Source organism: Taeniopygia guttata, chromosome 17 (genome assembly GCF_048771995.1).
Source record: "Taeniopygia guttata chromosome 17, bTaeGut7.mat, whole genome shotgun sequence".
Taxonomy (NCBI): Eukaryota; Metazoa; Chordata; class Aves; order Passeriformes; family Estrildidae; genus Taeniopygia; species Taeniopygia guttata.
The window spans coordinates 991,148-1,010,065 of NC_133042.1; the positions used below are offsets into that span (position 1 = coordinate 991,148).

The window sequence follows — 18,918 nt, forward strand, 5'->3', positions numbered from 1 at the left end:
GGGATATAACCTGAAGATTTCTCTGCTGAGGAGATTTCTTGGGGTTCTCATCATCTACCTGTTGTTGGGCTACCATTACCCTCCCTTAAGAAATGGAGGCACAGCAGCCAGTGGCCCACATCTGGAGGGCAGTCCAGCTCCATGTCAGAAAGAGATTGAGTTTCACTCTTGGACTGTGTCTGTCCCATTCCAGGGCCAGAGGGCTGAGGTGGCCAGAGCAGCACGTTGCTCCCCAGACCTGCCACTTCAGCCTTTCTGGAGAAAAACAACAGGGTTTCAGGTAGTGAGAGGGTGTTGGTTGTCCCTGTATGGCACAAACCCCACAGCCAGGCCAGGCAGGGAATAGAGCGAGCAGTGCAGAACCAAAACCACCAGGGATATTTTCACGCCACCATTTCCGGGGTGCTGCTGCAGCCCACCTCTGTCCTTCCTTTGCAACGTGAGTTGAAGCAGAATATTTTCCCCCAACGCAAATTTTCTCGCTGGCATCTCTGAAGTGCGAGTTGCCATGGAAACCATTTTGCCTGTGTCCCACATTGCCCACATGCACTCGGAAGGAGCTGCAGGAGCAAAATGGCCGTTGTGTAACGCTGCAGGGCTCGGCGTGCCGGGCTCGGGGGCTCTGCAGCCTCTTCCAGCCCCGAGACCCTCTCAGGAAGCTGCAGACCACTGCTTGGGGAAGCAATGAAACCCATGGAGGTCATGATGTGCTTCGTGAGAGAAGGAAAATGGCCTCACCTCTCCTTAGCTCTCGCAGTGCTTGGTGTGCAGCTCCACACCAACCCTGCTGTGCTCTTGGAAAAGGCTTCCAGGAAATCTTAACCCTTTTCAGTGTCACCATGTCATTCCCACCCCCCACGCATGGAGCCGAGGCCCTCGCTGGATTCACACGAGGTGGGTTTGTCTTGAAGGGACAAAGGGTGAAAGGCAAAGAGGGTTTCATCCCTACCTCAGTCTGCACAGAGCTGACTTCATTCCTTCCTCTGCCTACCAGGTGCACCTGCAGTGGGTTGTGTGGGAAGAAACTGCTCTGGAGTGGGCTGTACAGACCTGGATCCGGGTGGGAGCAACGGCAGTAGAATAACTAAGTGAAGACCTGGCCACAGCAGGTGGCTTGGCAGAGAAGACAAAGGAAAAAGGCAGGCTTTGAAACGTTATTTGGAGTGCAGGAGCTCTTTCCCTCTCATGACCTGGAGCTCCCTGCAGGGTGAAGGAGTGCAGCTAATGAGTCCCTCCTGTGCTGCCCAGGAGTGTGGGATGGCCATGCTCAGGATGGAGCCGACCGTGCTGGCAGGCTTTTCCCTCTGTGCCTCTATTTTTCATCTCCAGAGGCTCTTGTTTCTGGCACAGTTGTGGAGCTCAGAAAAACGCCTGCTTCCCTCTCAGGCCATGCCCCCATCGGTGCAGTGCTGGCAGCAGGAGCAGCCCGGATGACAATGCCCCACAGCCAGCACAGATGTTGTCACCACACGAGTCTCCCTCTCGCTGTGTCCTCAGGCTCTTTGATCCTCTGAAGGCAGAGGAGCCTGCAGGGCTTTCCCAGGCAGGAGCTGTGCGTGGGGAGCACAGCCACGTCCCCCAGCTGGTCCTGGCAGCCAGGGATGCTCTCTGCTTTCCCCGTCGCTGCCTCCTGGCATGTCATGGCCACCTCCTTGGCCATGACTGAGGGCAAGAACTGACCTGCTTTGCCTGTTAGCAATTAATGCAGTGTGGTCCTGCCCTTCATGCGGCACCTCCTGGATGCAGGGGTTGGACACGAGCATGGGAGGGCTGTGGGTGAGGTGTCCCCTCGCCAGTGATTGCTGTAACTCCTCCCAAGGCCAGAGTAACCCAGTGTAAAACCAGAGACCTCAGAGGAGCAGCACTGAACCCAGCTGGAAGTTTCCCCTGCCTCGGGGTAAGGCATCAGTCCTGGTGGTAGAAAAAGCAATAGGGAATTTCATAGAAGACAAAATTAAGTATTAGGAATATGCAATTTGTGCCACTCTTTGTGGAGCTACCAAACAATTCTTCTTTTGAGAAAGCTGAAATGGAATTGAGAGGAGTAACTGCAACACAGGCTGTGGAAATGCTTCCTGTGTGCAGCTGCAAGGTTAATCTGAGGTGTAAAACAGAGCAAAGCACATGCAGAGTGCCCATGGGCCCATGGCCAGGCTCCAAGGCCTGGTACTGAGGAGATGCCGTGGGACGTGGGTGCTCCTACAGGGATGGAAGGATTTGCAATGCAGTTGCCACTTCAGTATTCCTGCCTTTGCTCTGGAAGCAAACACAAGTGATAAAATCTGTGAGACAGCAAATAATGATGCCAGATCACTTGGGTTCTTTGATAAGCACAGAACTGGAAGGTATTTTAGGGCAGCCAGTGTAGAGCCATGAAAACAGAAGCAAGTATTGCTGGTCCTGCTCTTTGGACATGACTGCAGATCCAGTGGAGACACTGATGGTCTGTGTGGTCCCTAATACTGACCTGGGGGTCAGAGATCATGAATTTCCAAACAAAAAGGTGGCATTGTTGTCCTTGGATTCACCTTGAGGAGTCAGAGCAGCAGCTGGCAATGACTTGAGCCTCTGCAGGAAGCACTGGGGAACCCTGCACAGGAAGGCTGCCTGCAGGTCTGGGGCTCAGTTCTTTACAAAGAGGCTGAAAAACAGAGAAACTATCCTTCAGAAAATTTGGAGGAAAAGCTCCCCATGAGCTGCTCCAGCAGAGGGGAGAGTGGATACAGTTGGAGCATGCTGCCTTCCAGGACAGGGACAGAGAACAGCACCACACCCCAGCCTGAGCTCCAGGCAAGGACAGGGGACAAGGGCGGGTGCAGAGCCCCAGCAGCTCCTCACAGCCCTCCTGGAGGCTGGCACAGTGTGTCCTCACTGCCACTGCTCTGGCACTGTGGTTTGTGTGACAGCTGGGACACAGCAGGACGTCCTTGTCACGGATCAGCCACCCAGACCCGCAGGCAGGGCTGGAGGCTGCAGGGGAAGGTGCCCAAGGGTTCCTGTGCTTCCTCTGGTGGGGGAGCTGCAAGGAGCAATGGGGTGGAAACCAAGGTGGGAATGTCTGAGCAGCCCCTTGGTTGCTTTTGTGTGTTCAAGCCCTGTCTCCCATTATTTTCCAGGCAGCATCCAGGAAGGACTGCAGTCCCTAAGTCCCTGTGCATGTCCTGAATGATCTCCCAGCTGAGAGGGACTGAGCCAGCTTCCTCTGCAGTTCAGAAGTGGCTGCTGGAGTCCCAGGCAGCACAGCTCCCTGCCCAAGGTGTCCCTGGGCATCCATGTAGTCCTTACCCAGCTCTCCCCACAGGAACGAGCTGCAGGCCCCCGGGGCCTTTGCCACCCTCCTGAGCAGATTGTTTGGCACATCTGGAATCCCTGCTGTCACAGAAAGGAGCTGCAGCATCCCCTCCAGCAGGTGGAGAGAATGGAGGGGTCTCTCCCCCTGCACCAGCCGTGTGCACAGACACCCCCAGCACCCAGCAGAGCTCTGCCTTCCCCCAGGGGCTGGGCACACACAGGGAGGGGGGTTCAAACGAGAGGCAAGCAGTCAGTCTGGAGCACCGAGATGCTCCTGGGCAGGCAGGGGGATACTGGGGCGGAGGTAAGAGGATAGGACATGGAACATCCATGGCTGGAGGCAGAGATGGTGAGAAACCCCAAACCACCTCCTGTGCAAGCAGAGGGAACTGAATGTGCAGAAGAAACACAGTCAGATGTGCAGTAGGAGGGGTGGGAAGTTCAACTGCGAACATTTTCTGAGGGAAAACCAGGGTTTGCATGTTTGAAATGCACTGTAGGGAATTTTTCATTTTGATAACATTCCAGTTTTCTTCTGGAGAACCAGCCAGAAGCTGGGCTTCAGCTTCCTGCACATCGTGTCCCAGGAGATTGGACAGTTGGTCCTCAGGGACTTCCAGTCCCCAGGAACTGTCACACAGCAGGGGCTGGAAAGCACCTCAGAGAGTCTGGTCACTGCCTGGGGATTCCCTGCCCTCCCTCACCTCAGAGGAGGCTGGAGCCTGGGCTGGGTGGTGAGGTGATGGAGATGGAGCATCATCACCATGCTGGGGACCATCAGCCCCCTGCAGCCCTTGGTGCCCCCACCACGCCCAGCCTGGATGTCCCTGGGAAAGGTCCCCAGAGGGATGGGGCTGCCTGCCTTCCCCCAGCAGGGCTGGCACCAGGAATGGCACCAGGAATGGCACCAGGAATGGCACCCTCCCTCCCTCCCCAGGCACCCTGGGAACCCTGGCACACAGCAATGATCTCCATCCTGCCCACTGCAAGGAGGGGTGGCTGGTGCCTCTGCAGCACCTGCTCGAGCAGAAACCTCCCATTTGGAGGGGCTGGAGGGACCAAACTCCTTGGAAAGGGGCCACAGGAGGTTCTCCAGGTGTCTGTCTGGCCCCAGCAGAGCCCAGGTGGTGACAGGCACCACTGTTGGGCGGAGGTGCCACGGCTGTGCCCTGTCAAGAGGAGAGTGAGATCTCTGGGCATTTCCAACCTCCTGGAGCTGCAGTGAGGCTGAAACGGGAAGGGAAAAGGGGTCAATTGTGGGAATCCAGGGCTTCCCTCTGGCTGCCCTGGCTGCCCTGGGACCCTGGCAGGGGTCAGGAACCCCCCTGTACAGAGCCCCCAGAGACACTGGCTGTGATCTCTGTCCATGGAAAAGAGTTTTCAATCTTACAGGATGAATTACAAGCTCTGTTTGATAAGAGTAATAATTAAGTGTGGCACGGGTGCAAAAGTAAAATTTTAGGATTCTAGATTAGGGGTCCAAAGGGGACAAGATGGAGGAAATTGGGTGTGCCTTGTCCTTTTTCTCCTTCTTCATGCCCTCCATGTTTCACTGTGGTGTTGGCATTTTTCTGTTGGTTCAGGCTGGGGACACACTGTCCAACGTAGGTGACAGATATTGGCACGTTATTGTAAATGCAGCACAGGTAGTTTCTGGTATTTAATGTTTGTACCATCCCACTGGGGGCAGAGCCCCACACGCTGCCCTGCAGGACAGAGCTGCGGCAGGGCAGCAGAACATGTTAGAGATAAACAGAATAAACAACCTTGAAACAGCACAGACCAATTATGGCTTCTGCTTTGGCAGCGGGGCTGACAGACAGAGACTTTCTACAATCTCAGAATTATCAATACCTCAGATCCCGACAGTCAATGACAAATGAGGTGCTCTGGAACTCTCAACCCTTGCAGAGACAGGACCCAGCTTCCAGAGTGATGGTGCAGAAACACACATCACTGTGAGTGATGATCACTTCCCAGGAGTTCCCACGTCTGAAACCCACCCCTGGGAGGAGGCAGCAGAGATCTGCTTTGGCTGTGTGCCCCAACCCCCTGTGCCCTGGCAGGAGCCACCACGGTGCCCAGAGCACCCCTGGTGCCCTGCCCCACCCTGCCCCAGCTGCATGTGGCTCTGTCCCCTTGCAGGGGGGATGCCTGGGGCATCTCAGTGCTCAGCACCTCATGCTGCTGCTGGGAGCTGCTCCTGTCTTTGCAAAGCTTCAGGAGCTCCAGGGGCTCTCCAGTCTGTGCAGCTTCCCGGGAATGCTCCTGACCTTAGGAGGACGGGAAACTGAGAGTGGCTTTTCAATCTCCCTGCTGAGGCTTTCAAAGACACCAACCATGATAAATGAGATGTGCACGGCCTTGGGAGGAGCTGAGCAAGAGAGCCCAACCCAGGCTGGCCCAGTGTGACAATGTGGCCTTTAGGGGCAGGAGCTGGGCGCCAGACTCGGTGCTGCACTGGATGCTCTCACCCCAGGAGTGGGGAGCCTGGCTGGGCTCCAGCACCACCAGAGCAGATCAGTGGTGGGTGATGGCTCAAAACCACCCAAAACGCAGGAATATGGTGACAAACCTGCCCCTAGAGAGCCGTGCCCTCCTGTCCTGTGTGATTGATGTTTGATGATAGGAGATCAAAATCTCATTGCTGAGGACAGAAAGAAAGATTGATTACACAAGGTCTATTATGAAACCAGCCTAAAAAAAAAAACAAACCGATGAGGCAGCACTGGTTTTGGAGAAAGCACTGCTTTAATCCCATCTCCTTCCCTGAAGGTCCCTGCAATGTGCTTACAAGTCAGCACTTGTGGAAAGCTCAGTCTCACAGAGGCTTCCTAGAAAGGCAAACTCACAGGTGGGGCTGCCTGGTGTAAAGTGCCATGGGACCAGGGAATCAGAACCCCCTGAGCTGGGAGGGACCCACAAGGAGCAGAGAGTCCAGCCCTGTCCCTGCCCAGACCCCCAAAATCCCACCCTGGGCATCCCTGGCAGCGCTGGCCAAAGGCTCCTGGAGCTCTGGCAGCCTCGGGGCCGTGCCCATTCCCTGGGCAGCCTGGGCAGTGCCAGCACCTCTGGGGGAAGAACCTTTCCTGCTCTCCAGCCTGAGCTGCCCTGGGCTCCTATCCCTGTCCCAGAGCAGAGCTGGAGCTGCCCCTGTCCTGTCCCTTGTGAGGATGATGAAGACCCCAGTGAGGTCTGATCTCAGTCTCCCCTTCTCCTTGGCTGAACAAATCAAGTGACCTCAGCCACTCCTCCCTCATCAGGCTCCTCTTCCTGCCCCTTCCCCACCTCAGGGCCCTCCTTTGGATGCTCTCTCTAGCTTAATGTCCTTTTCATACTGTGGTCTTTGTGTCTAACAATCCAGCCCTTCAAGGCTTCATCCTCCTGGTGCCATCCTGGGAATTGCTCTTCACTTCCCATTTCAGTCCCCAGGTCAAGTCCCTGCCCTGATCTAATGCAGAGATGTGCTGGAAAATCCCAGACATTTTAAGGATTTCTAATACCAGTGAAACACATTTCTCCTTTACTTGTTTTTCTATAGATTCAAAATGTTTTCAACATTTTGAAATGAAGGTGACTCCTCTCTGCCATGAGCACAGCTCCTGTGTGTCTTAGTCCTGGAGCATGCCAGCCTCAGGGCTCAGTTCTGCAGCTGGGGGTTTGTGCCTGCTGCAGGGCGATGGGCACTGTCACCACAGGCACCATTGCAGCTCCAGAGAGATGCTTTGTGCTGCTGAGGTTGCCTTGTGCTGCTCTAAAGACTCTCAGTGCCTCAGAAACAGACACAGAGAGAACCTGCAGGAGCCACAGTTACCTCACCAACACCCTGTTGTGCTCCGTTTACAGAATTTACAGAACATTTATGTCCCAGCTTCCTCCTTTCCTGTTTCCCAGCTGCCTTGGGACAGTCCCCTGCAGGTCATTGCCCAGCACCCCTGGAAAGTTTGGAATGAGAAGGAAATCTCTGCATTGCACTTGATTTTTCCTACTTGCCTGGGACGAGCTTCAGCCCAGCACTCCCCATAGAGCAGGGGCACCCAGGGCAGAGCCCCATCCCTGCGTGGCTGGGGAGGTGCTGCCTTGTTCAGCAAGGTCCTGGTGCTCCTGTTCTGGTGCTCCTGTCACCACCAGCCTGGGGCACCCCCAACACCCTGTCCTGGCACGTTGTACCCAGCTGTGCCCGCCCCGGGGCTGCTGGGCAGCCTGCACACACCACGGGCTCCCTGAGCCCTGCCCCCTGCCCCAGCCCGGCTCTGGGGAGGCACAGGTGGCCACACACCCCACCAGTCATGCCCTGAGTAACCTCTGATGCCTCCCTGCCCCTGGGGTGTGCTCCACCAGGGGATGCAGCCCTGCAGGTCCCACCAGGGAGGCTGAGGGTGCCCTGGCCCTCCTGCTTGCCCCTGTAAATGTACAAGAGATGTGCAAGATATTTTGAACATCCCAGGAGAAAGATGTTGAAGATACCTCAGGAAAAGGGCAGAACAGAAAGGGTGAGTGCTCATAAAGACTCTGGTAACCAATTTTTGGACTCCATGCGTGGAAGCTGCTGCTGCTGCTGGGTTAATGCAGCAACACCTCAGGCTCCCGTTAGTCCTTGTGTCTTCCCTCCTGCCTGACTGAGCTCTGCCCACTCATAAATTCCACTAAACTTGGAAAAGGGGTCAGACATGAGCTTAAAAGGAAAGTGTTTGACTGAGACACAGCCTGGCCAGGCAGTGGTTCAGTGACCAGCAGTGGATGGGTGAAGTCACCTCCTGGATGGCAGCACTTGAGGTCTGCTCTGCTCGTGCCCCTCCTGCATTCTGATCCCCCCACCCTTTGTGTCCCCTCCCTGCAGGTGAGGGGGTCACTGTCACCCACCTTGCAGGGACCAGCTCTGAAGCTCAGATGGGACGTGGCTCTGAGCAGCCTGATTCAGCTGAAGATGCTCCTGCTCATGGCAAGAGGGTTGGACTAGATGAGCTTTAAAACTCCTTCCCAACCCCAACTATTTTAGGATTCTGTGGTTTTCTGCTGCTCCCAATTACATTCCTAATTATTCTGAAGGAGGGCTATTAGACCTTAAAGCTCATCCACTTTTTTCCAGCTGGAACAGCTCATGTAATAGAAATTATTATTGTTCTCCATGGGCCTTGCTTTTTTATCCCCTCAGATCATGCCTACAAAAGCATTAATGCTAATTATTCCTAACGTGCTTCTGTCTGGTGGAACAGTGAGCAGATGCAGCCACAGAGCGAGGGGAGGAAGGCTCAGATCTCATCCCAAGCCCCAATTCCTGAGGGCCTGGGCCACGTGCAGACCCTGCTGTGGTGCCAGTCGGACTGACAGACACTCAGAGCTTTGCAGGGCTCCTCCTGCAGGGCTTCACAGACTCTGTGCTCCCACAAGTGCCCAGGACTGCCCGGTGGCTCTGGGGCTCTTTACGTCCCCTGTGCTTTACTCACTGCCATTCCTACTTGTTTTCCATAAAAGAAATAAACTAATTAAATGGGGAAATTATAAATAAAAATTAAAATGAAAAAAATCCGTGACTGTTAGTGCTCTGATACACACCTGCAACATTTCTCAGTATATCCTGGGGCAGAATATTGTCCCCCCAAGTGGAGAGACATCACATAGAGTGCACAGGCCAGAGGAAAGACCAGCCTCTCCTCTGGCTCTGGTGGCTCCAGGGTGCAAAGGCAGGAGGCAAAAGCAGCACTCAGGAGTCCTGGCTGAGGTTTTTTTGGCAGCCCAGGAAGGGTTTGGCCACAGGCACAGCTTCCAATCTTCAAGGCAGAAGAGCTCCAGGCTCATTTATGAAGAGAAGCTCTAGAGGTGGGAGTAAAATCACCTGAAACTGGCAGGGCTGAGACCCCCAGGGCTCCCAGGGCTCTGCTCTGACCTCCCCAGGGCTGCTCCTCTGGGTTCCCACTGCTCCTGCAGCTCCCACATCTCCCACATGCACAAACACTTTCCCTGCCTTGCCCCTTTTGTCCTGAAACTCAGCTCAGGTGCAGAGGTGGGTCAGAGACAGAAGAAAATGCTGATGCTTCAGAGTGAGCCCCTGTCACCTGGGGCAGGGGAAGGTGACCCTGGTGCCTCCACTGCTGCCTGCAGATGTGGGAGAACCTTCCAGAAAGGCTGAGGGACACCAGGGCCAGAGTCTGGGAAAGGTGGGATCTCCAGGCACTGGGGTACAACAGCTCATTTCTGAAATCATCCTTCCTAGGCCTGAAGGCTGGGAAGGTTTCCAGGGGCTCTTTCTCTTGGCCCAGACCACTCCAATCAAGGGAAGTGGTTTTGGGAGGGAGAGCTGACATGGTGTCACTTGTCACCAGGGTGGCTGCCTGGAAATGTGTGCTGAGCTCAACTCCCAGCGTTTGGCGTCCCCCATTTCTCACTGTCTGTGCTGCAAGTGACAGCAGCCCCTGCAACAATCAGAGCTCTGAATGCCAGTGTGCATCCCCTGAAGTGTGGAAGGGAGGACCTGGCTTTGCCTCAGTGGCCACAGCTGTGAGCAGCCCCAGGAGCTCCTCTGCACTGGGCACAGCCCCTCAGGGGCAGCTGTGGCAGCCATCCAGATGTGCAATTGTGGGATTCCTTAAAATCAGAAGGCTTTGGACAAGTTGCAAAAGGCAGGCCTCAGAGACAGCAGAACTGTGATCAGAGCTAAGCAGCAGCCATAAGATTTGTCAGCAGAAAAATTATACAACAAGTAGAAAGTAAGGACAAATAGAACAATGGTCAGTGTATTAATGCTTGGGTAGAGTAACTCCCTAAGCTGCAGAAAAGTATCTCTGGTGAGATATTAGGAAGTTCTAAGCTTAATAATAGAGCTCTGTGCATTGTATTTTAAGGCTCAAAAGCAGGTATTGTATTCGAAATAAGCGAGCATTGTTTTAACCAAAGGTACTTGTGCTTATAGTGGTTAGACAGAACTACTGTCAATATGCTTTTGCTTTGTGTGACTGGTCAAAAAGCTTTTAAAGTAAGTTGTAACATTAAGTTCTTTGTCTGCTGCCTGGGATGTGAGCTGCTGGAATCCTCCCATTGTCATAATGAGACTGATACTAGAAAATAACCAGCTGGAGACGCATTCCTCAGCAATCCTGCCCCGTTTGTGATTTGTACCCAGCCCCCGGCCGGCGCTGGGGAAGGGCAGATCTGGCTGCAGCAGAGCTGGGCAGCCCCGGGGCTGTGGCCCAGGTGCTGCCTGTCCCTGTTGGATCAGATCCATGCTCAGCTCAGGTGGAGGGCTGGAACAGGCAGGTCCCAGAACCCAGCAGGACAGATCCCAGTGGGGCAAACCTCACACTCCTCCAGGGAGCACCGGGAATCAGGCCCAGACATGGGAAAAGCAATCCAGTCTGGAGCTGGGGCTTCCCTTCACCTCCCCAGAAAATTCCTTTTGGCCCAGGAGCATCAGTGCTCTGGCTCCCAGCCCCTGTCTGGCCCTGCCCGAGGCAGGGATTTGCTGCTGAGTTACAGCCTGAGTGGCTCTTGGGGCCCAAGAGCAAAGGGATAAAAGGGCTTCTCCTTCTGGCTCCCCTTGCCAGAGATTCCTGGGCTATAGGAGCCCGTGGCTCTCCTCTGCCCCTCCGGGCTTGGGGAAGGAATGGAGATTTCTCTAAATGCTTTTCTCTCTAGGAGAGACTTTAGGAAGTCTCTCTCCCTAAGCAGGGGAAGCATCCTAAACCTTGAAACATTTTTTGTGAAGGTGCCTTTTATCCTGCAGCCAAAACAGGACCAGGAGCTCAAAACCCGGGGCTGAAAACCGTAATGGTTTGGAGATAATGGTGAGAAATTATTCTGCCCCTGCCTGGACCGAGGTGATGCCTTTCATCTCGGATGTTTCTGTGCTCCAGCAGCCTCTGTGGGACACTTGTGAGCACCCCAGGGTGCCACACGGGGTGTGACAGGCCAGGGCAGCACAGCCCGGGCATCTTCTTCAGCAGTGCCAGCCCAGAGTCGTGTGGTTCTTTCTGCAGGCAGGGAACACCTCCTGCCCACAGCCTGCAGGGAGCTGCTGCCTGCTGTCCCTGCTGTCCCCTCTGTCCCCTCTGTCCCCTCTGTCCCCGCTTCTGTCCCTGCTGCTGTCCTGTCCGTGCTGTCCCTGCTGCTGTCCCCGCTGTCCCCTCTGTCTCCTCTGTCCCCGCTGTCCCCGCTGCTGTCCCCGCTGCTGTCCCCGTGTCCCCGCGGGCTCTGCCAGCTGCCTGGTGCCATCTCGCGGTTCATTCCCTCCTCCGGAGCATCCCTGTTTCAGTCCCGCCTCCGGTGCCCGGAGAGGAGCGCAGCCCCGGAGAGATTTGGGCGCATTTCCCGCGTCCCCCCCGGGCTGTGGGGGGAATTTCGGTGCTGCCCGCCGGGAAGGGCTGAGAGCTGAGAGCTGCGAGCCCGTCCCGGCCCGCCTGCCCCGTGCTGCTCCCACCCTTCCCCAGGGGAACATCTGGCCCTGCTTTGCCAGGCTGGACCTCCCTGCCCTCACCGGGCAGCTCCGGGCAGAGGATGGCGAGTGCAGCAGCATTTCATCTGCTGGCAAACGGAACATCCTCCAGATCCACGGGGAGCAGCCACAGAAAAGGGAGGGCCCCGTGTGTCCCCATTACAAATGACTTCATTAAGGGAAAGTTGTCCTGTAATAATTTCCCCTCCACCCCCTCCGTGTTTCATGCAGAACCTGGATTTTTGTCCTGGGTTTCCAGGTGCCAGTGCTCCACAGGGTTCCAGCGCCCTTTTCCGTGTCAGATGTCAACTGGGACTGCAGATATGTACCTAGTGAGTGTATGTAAGGAGCTTCCCTGAATCCCAACCAAAAGTTCCCTTCAAGCCTTAAAAGGAGCAAACATTCCCACTGAGCCCCTGCTCTGTTGTGTTAATGCCCCTCTCTGTTCTGAGAGCCCCACACCTCCTGCACTCTGCAGACAGGGTTACAAAAGCAGATTTTTAACTCTGAGCCATCCCCTGCATCCCTCGGGGGGGATCCCAAGGAGCTCCAGAAATGATTCTGTGCTCTGCAGAGGCAGCTCGTGGCAGCAGCTCTGGCACGGAGAGCAGGCACAGCTCTCCCAGGCACTGTCCTGGGCAAGGCTGGGAGGAGATCAGAGAACAGAAACAATTCTTATCTCCACTTGTTGCACCTGCTGTTGTGGGCATGTGGAATGTGCCATGGAGATTTGTTTAAAAGGGTGATTTCTTAATTGGACACTGGGTGGTGTTTGGATGGATTGAGCAATTAGGTCAAAGCTGAATCAGACTGGCTGTGAGGGTTACCGAGTTCCTTAATGAGTACAATATAACATAGCACAGGATGATATAATGAAGCAATGATCAGCCTTCTGCAATCATGGAGCCAGTGCTAATTATTCTCCAGCTGGGGCCCTGCAGTGACAACAGCCGAGAGCCCATCAGTGCTGGAATGTGCCCCATGAACGGAGCAGTTTCTCAATGGGAATCTTACTGTCCTTTTGAGGCTGGAAGGGAACTTCTGGTTGGGCCTCAGGAAAGCTCCTCACACGTCCCCGCTGTTTAGAGGGTTTGCATTGACTGTGTAGGAGAACACCCTAAAGTTCACATGGAGCAATTACTTGATCTGGCTGCACTAACGAGCTTAAATCACCAACCACTCACCTTGAGTTTTACTTTGGCTTGTGTTTCTTCGTTATTGTCCTGGGAAGTTCAGCTCCAGTGGATTTGGATCGATGGGAGAGCAATGAAATATTCATTGATTGGCAGCACAGGTCAGTGTTTGTACTAAACAATCTGTTTCTCCCAAAGTGAAAGAAACATTCCATCTTTATGGGTAAGAAAAGCAATTTATAGATCTCAGCAAACTGCAATTTCTTTTTCTATCTCTGTGCTATTTTCAGAAAAAATATTATTACTGTATTTTTTGCCCATAGTCAGGAGCTGCATTCAAATGAAAATTTGGTTCCAAGTACTAAACAATGATGTCTTTCACCAGAAGATGAGAGAGAATATTCTGGACATATGCAAGCACTTGCCAAGATGTGCGATTTCATCAGACATGGCTGAATTTGGAGTCCTTGCTATCCAGAGGTATTAAAAGAACAAAACTTTTAGGGACTAGGGCAGCCACCTGCCCTACTCCCACCCACCCAAAGGAGTCAGGGTGATTTGAAAGCCCTCTGTGCTCTCTGCTGGTGAGGGATGTTTGGGCAGCTGGGCTGAGCAGCACCTCCAGCACGGGCTTTGCAGGGACCAGAGCGGGGCTGGAGGGAACTGAGGAGGGGCTGCAGCCCCAGGAGAGGCTGAGGGAGCTGGGAAGGGGCTCAGCCTGGAGAAAAGGGGGATCAGGGGGACCTTGTGGCTCTGCACAGCTCCTGACAGGAGGGGACAGCTGGGACTGTGCTCCAGGGAACAGGGACAGGAGGAGAGGGAACGGCTCAGGCTGGGCCAGGCAGGCTCAGGGTGGACACTGGGGACAATTTCTTCACTGGGAGGGTGATCATGGCCTGGCACATCTGCCCAGGGCAGGGGGGTCCCTATTCCCAGAGGAATTTAAAAGCCAGGTGGGTGCAGCACCTGGGGACAGGGGGCAGTGATGCCCTGGCGGTGCTGGTCGGACTCGATGGCTTTAAAGTCTGCTCCTAGTGAGGGACTCCAACATTCCCGTCTGTGTGGGGGCACAGGGAGCCCTCTTTAGGGTTCAGTGAGATCCATCCCACCCCAAGGCAAAGGTTCTGTCACTCGGGGATGGGTTCCTGCTGCCCCCTCTGATGTTCAAACTTCGCTTCTCCCATCTCCCACCTCCCACACAGCAGCGAGGCTGGGCAGGAACGAAATGCTGCTGTTTCCACATTAGGAAAGAAAAAGTAATGAAGGCAACAGCCTTCCAATCCTGTAGGAGCTGCGTTTTCTGACACTAGGTAAGTATAAATGCCAAAATTAATTTCTCTGGAAAGAATGAGCAGCACAGGATCCTACAAAGTTACACCAGAGAATGACTTGAGCTTGAGAGGCAGTGATGGATCTTGCTCTCTCATCTAGGACAAAAAGCAGCTCCTTTTAGCTCGTTGAACACGGAGGAGGATCCATTGATGCAGCAGCCATTCAGCTGTGTGAAGGTTAAAGAGGCAGCCAAGCCCCGCAAAACTCACCCAAAATACCTGACTGAAATAAATCTGATTGGAACAAATTCTCTGCTGGGCCCTTTGCAGCTGCTGTCCTTCAGCACTCTGAAAGCTGCAAAAGTGCCACCACGTGTCTGTGCCACCGGAATCTCTCACACAAAGTTCAGGATGAGGTGACCCTTGGTGCCACTGTCACCCTTGGAGGCGCCTCTTTTAACCAGCTCCCCCCTGCCCTCGGCCACCCGGGGGTGGTGAACGGGATCTTCTGCTCTGGTGCCGCTGCACGGGGGTCCCTCCCTGGGAAAAATGCATATTTTGTGATTGGCTTCTTGCAAATATTACAATGAACATTATATGTATAATGTTAGAAAGTTATGCTGTATTAATTCTCTTAAGTAGTGTGTTAAATGTAGTTTTAGGTTACAAAATGTTAAAATAGAAACTCTGCAATATAGGATTTGTTACAAGCTCAAGCAGGAAGATGAGATAATCAAGAAACTCTTCACACAGAGATGTCAGTGAAGGGGGCCCATAAAGAGTTACTGCCTCCTTAGCAGAAAAGACAAACATTCTCCCACCTTCTCTCCATCTTTGTGGAACCAACAGGATTAAGGAGAAGAAATTGACAAAAACCAGAAAAGTTCTTAATTTGCAAGGAATTTATGCATCATGTATGAGATATATGAATATGCAACAGGCTGTTGCTTTTAAGGTTATTCCTTTGTCCACAAGGTTTGCTTTTCCTGACTTAGTGTCTGAGAGCATCCGGACGTCTGTAATTCTTTGCTTTTTATTGTCTTGCAATTGTCCTAACTCTACACTTTATTACTCTAATTGTATTATTATTTTTATAACCATTTTATTATTATTAAACTTTAAAAATTTTAAAAACCGAGTGATTGGCGTTTTTCACACTCCCCACGTGGGCAGTGCCAGAGCAGCAGTAGTGGGTGTCCCGTGGGCAAAGGGGGCTCTGAGCCAGCGGGCTGGGAGCTCGGGAGCTTCCCTCCCCTGTGCCCACCCAGCCGGGCTCCCCTCAGCAGCTCAGGGCACCCCCAGTTAACTCATTTACAGCCATTACCCCCAGTTAACTCATTTATAGCCATTACCCCCAGTTAACTCATTTATAGCCATCCCCCCCAGTTAACTCATTTACAGCCATCCCCCCCAGTTAACTCATTTATAGCCATTACCCCCAGTTAACTCATACAGTGTCACCCCCCAGTTAATTAATTTATAGCCATCCCCCCCAGTTAACTCATTTACAGCCATTACCCCCAGTTAATTCATTTACAGCCATTACCCCCAGTTAACTCATTCAGTGCCACCCCCCAGTTAATTAATTTATAGCCATCCCCCCCAGTTAATTCATTCAGTGCCATTCCCCCCCAGTTAACTCATTTAGTGCCATTCCCAGTTAACTCATTCGGTGCCACCCCCCAGGTTAACTCATTCGGTGCCATCTCCCCCGGCTCTGACCCCTGTGCTGCACACCGAGCACAAGGCACTTGCTCCCCCATCTCGGAGAACAGATGTTCTGGGTACTTAAGGAGAATCTGTTAATTTGCTGTGACTTACAGCCGGTGCAACCTAAAAGCAGCTTCCCTGAGAGCTGCAGCACTCAGCGTCAGGAGCTCCAGCCCATCGATCACCCGAGGGGAAATGTGCAGTTATTTTGCTGTTAATCTTCATATCCACCATCACAGGCTGACAAATGTGCCACGGAGAGTGAAGAGCTGCTGCCTCCATCAGCCCTCTGGAAATGAATCTGGGACCTGTTTTGTGCCATGAGATAGAGTTTGGGCATGGCCCTGGGGGAGCAGGGGCAGCCACGGGCAGGGGCTCCCCCAGGAGAGCAGTGGGAGGCACCAGCAGGTTTGGAAGTGGGTGATCCTGGAGGTCCTTGGGAGATCTGGCTGTGCTTGGTGCTGAGCACATGCAGATCTTCTGGCTGCAAAATTCCTGCACAAAAAAGACCCTTAATCCAAATCCAAAGGCACCACCCGCCTGCCTGCAGCCCTAAGGAGGAGAGGGAGGAATAGAATTATTAGAAGGCACAAAGGCACAGGAGATGCAGTTCTGAGAGCATGCAGAGGAGCTGTGAGAATCTGGGGGATTGATGGTTTAGTAATTTTTGTTTCCTGTCTGTTTTTCAGTGCAAACCACTTCATGCTGGTCTGTTCTGTCAATATTTCACTATTAAATGTATTTTAAAACTAATCTCATTCCCTAATTGTTCTTCACTGTTTTGTGGGGTATTCTTGCCAGGAGAAGGGATCCTGGAACTGGCCCATGCTCTCCTTGCTCAGAAGCCATGGGGAACTTGACAGGGGAGCAGGAGCACTGCCCAATTCAACAGCTGAGCCTCTCAGGGACCTGAGAGCTCTGTCGGGTGTCAATGGCCCTGACCAGCCCCACCTGGGCCAGCCCCGCACTCCTGCAGCCCCATTTCAGCTCAGCTCGGGCCCTCAGCCTGTCCTGAGTGATGCTGCTGCCCCGAGTGCCCAGCTGGTGTTCCCCTGCTCCATCCCCACGGGGCAGCTGCTGGGCTGTGTCTGACCATGGATCCCCCTCCAAACCGGGGCCCTGGGCTGCACATTGAGTCCCTCAGGACCTCAGCCCTGCTCCATCTCCATCAGCTCACCCAGCGATCCCTCCTGGCTGAGCCTGGCCCCGGGGCCAGCCCTCCCATCCCGGGAGCAGAGGGACCCCTCAGCTCCCAGCGCATCCCAGCAGAGATGGGTGATGGAGGAACAGCTCCAGGGCAGAGCTGCTCCCGGCCCTGGGCGGTCACAGGGCACTGCTCCCCCAAATTCAAGGGGCACAGGGGCCTTGCCACGTGTGGCAGCACATTTCTCTCCCTCTCAGGATTTTTCATAGAGGTGCACAGAGAGAAATGAAAGAGAAAACAATTTCTATTTCTGCTCCTTGTTTTCCCATGTGGAATGTGTTTGGAGAATTGTTTACCTGGGGTGATGCTTGGTTGGATTCTGGTGAGGATTGTTTGAGCCTGATGGCCAATCCAATCCAATCCAATCCAATCCAATCCAATCCAATCCAATCCAACCCAACCCAATCCAATCCAATCCAACCCAATCCAATCCAATCCAATCCAATCCAACCCAACCCAACCCAATCCAATCCAATCCAATCCAACCCAACTCAACCCAACTCAACCCAACTCAACCCAATCCAATCCAATCCAATCCAATCCAATCCAACCCAATCCAATCCAATCCAATCCAATCCAATCCAACCCAACCCAACCCAACCCAACCCAACCCAACCCAACCCAACCCAACCCAACCCAACCCAGCCCAACCCAACCTAACCCAATCCAATCCAATTCCATCCAATCCAATCCAATCCAATCCAATCCAATCCAATCCAACCCACCTGGGGCTGGACTCTCAGAGAGGGTCACAAGTTGTGGGGGAGTTAGAGATAGGGTCAGAGAAAGTAGTATGTAGTTTGAGTATCCTCCTTTTATATAGTATATTAATGTATTTTAGCATAGTTATAATAAAGAAATAATTCAGCCTTCTGAATTGAGTCAGACATCGTCATTTCTTCCCATTGGGTTCACCTCATTTACAATAGCCACGCACCTGAGCTGCTGCTCCCACTCTGGTCCCACGCAGGATCTCAGCATGAACAAACATCCGTCCCCCTCAGATGAGAGAAAATTCTGGGTACCTCAAGCAGAGCCTGAATTCAGAGCTTTCAGTTCCTTTATTGCTAAAGCTACAGGAATTTTGTCCTCTTAGGGCAGAAATCAGAGAATCAGGAAACACAGCAGGATTAGCTTAAGCTTCTTCCACTCCCATTAGCAATCTTATTTATCCTTTTAAACGGTCCCTTTAAAAGGGACACTTGAGTGCTGGCATGCCAGGGATCCCTTCTTCTGGGCCTGTTGGCTTTAGATTATCCACTTTACACATTTAGATCTTCAAACAAATCCCAACTCTTGTCTAGTAGCACCTGAGGGCATCTGATCTGTTTACTGAAAGGTGGTCTACAGCAAATCTCTAGCAAAGTCTCAGCCATTCTCACCACTAGATACTGTGTTTATTATGTTGGTTTATCTTCACACTTTACCACTAGCCAAGAGTTTATCCAATGGCCAGAACCATTGTCATTCCATGTCTTTAGCTTTTGCTTTTTCCCTAGTCACAAATTCACTACAAATTTGCTAATTCTCTAGCAGAGCTGGTTTTGCTTGGTTGTTTTTTTTTTTTTTGTGAGTTAGGGGTGGGTGCAAGGTTAGAAAACGCCAAAGGACATCAAAGCAGGTCAAAGGAAAGGGTACATGGAGGGTGATGGACAATGTGATTTTCCAGTGTGAGGCCTGGCCTCATCCTTAGCACGCTGGTCTCTGTACTTGTTTCCCTTGGGACAATTCCTGGTGGTCTCTGGTTCGTTTGGAGGTAGGTCCTGGAGCTCCAGAGAGCATCAGCAAGTCCCAGTCCCAGTCCCAGCTGTCAGTGCCCCCTCCCCAGCACATCCCTGTGACCCCAGTCCCTGGCACAGTCAGCCCCCCGAGCTCTCGGTG

General features: G+C 53.2%; 1 long non-coding RNA gene across 1 annotated transcript; it reads left to right on the top strand.

Moving 5' to 3' along the window:
- Positions 1-546: 546 nt before the first annotated feature.
- LOC121470844 (uncharacterized) lies at positions 547-6,005 on the top strand. Its single transcript, XR_005982030.2, has 2 exons — positions 547-894; positions 995-6,005. It is a non-coding gene; the product is annotated as an uncharacterized lncRNA (long non-coding RNA).
- The last annotated feature ends 12,913 nt before the right edge of the window (positions 6,006-18,918 follow it).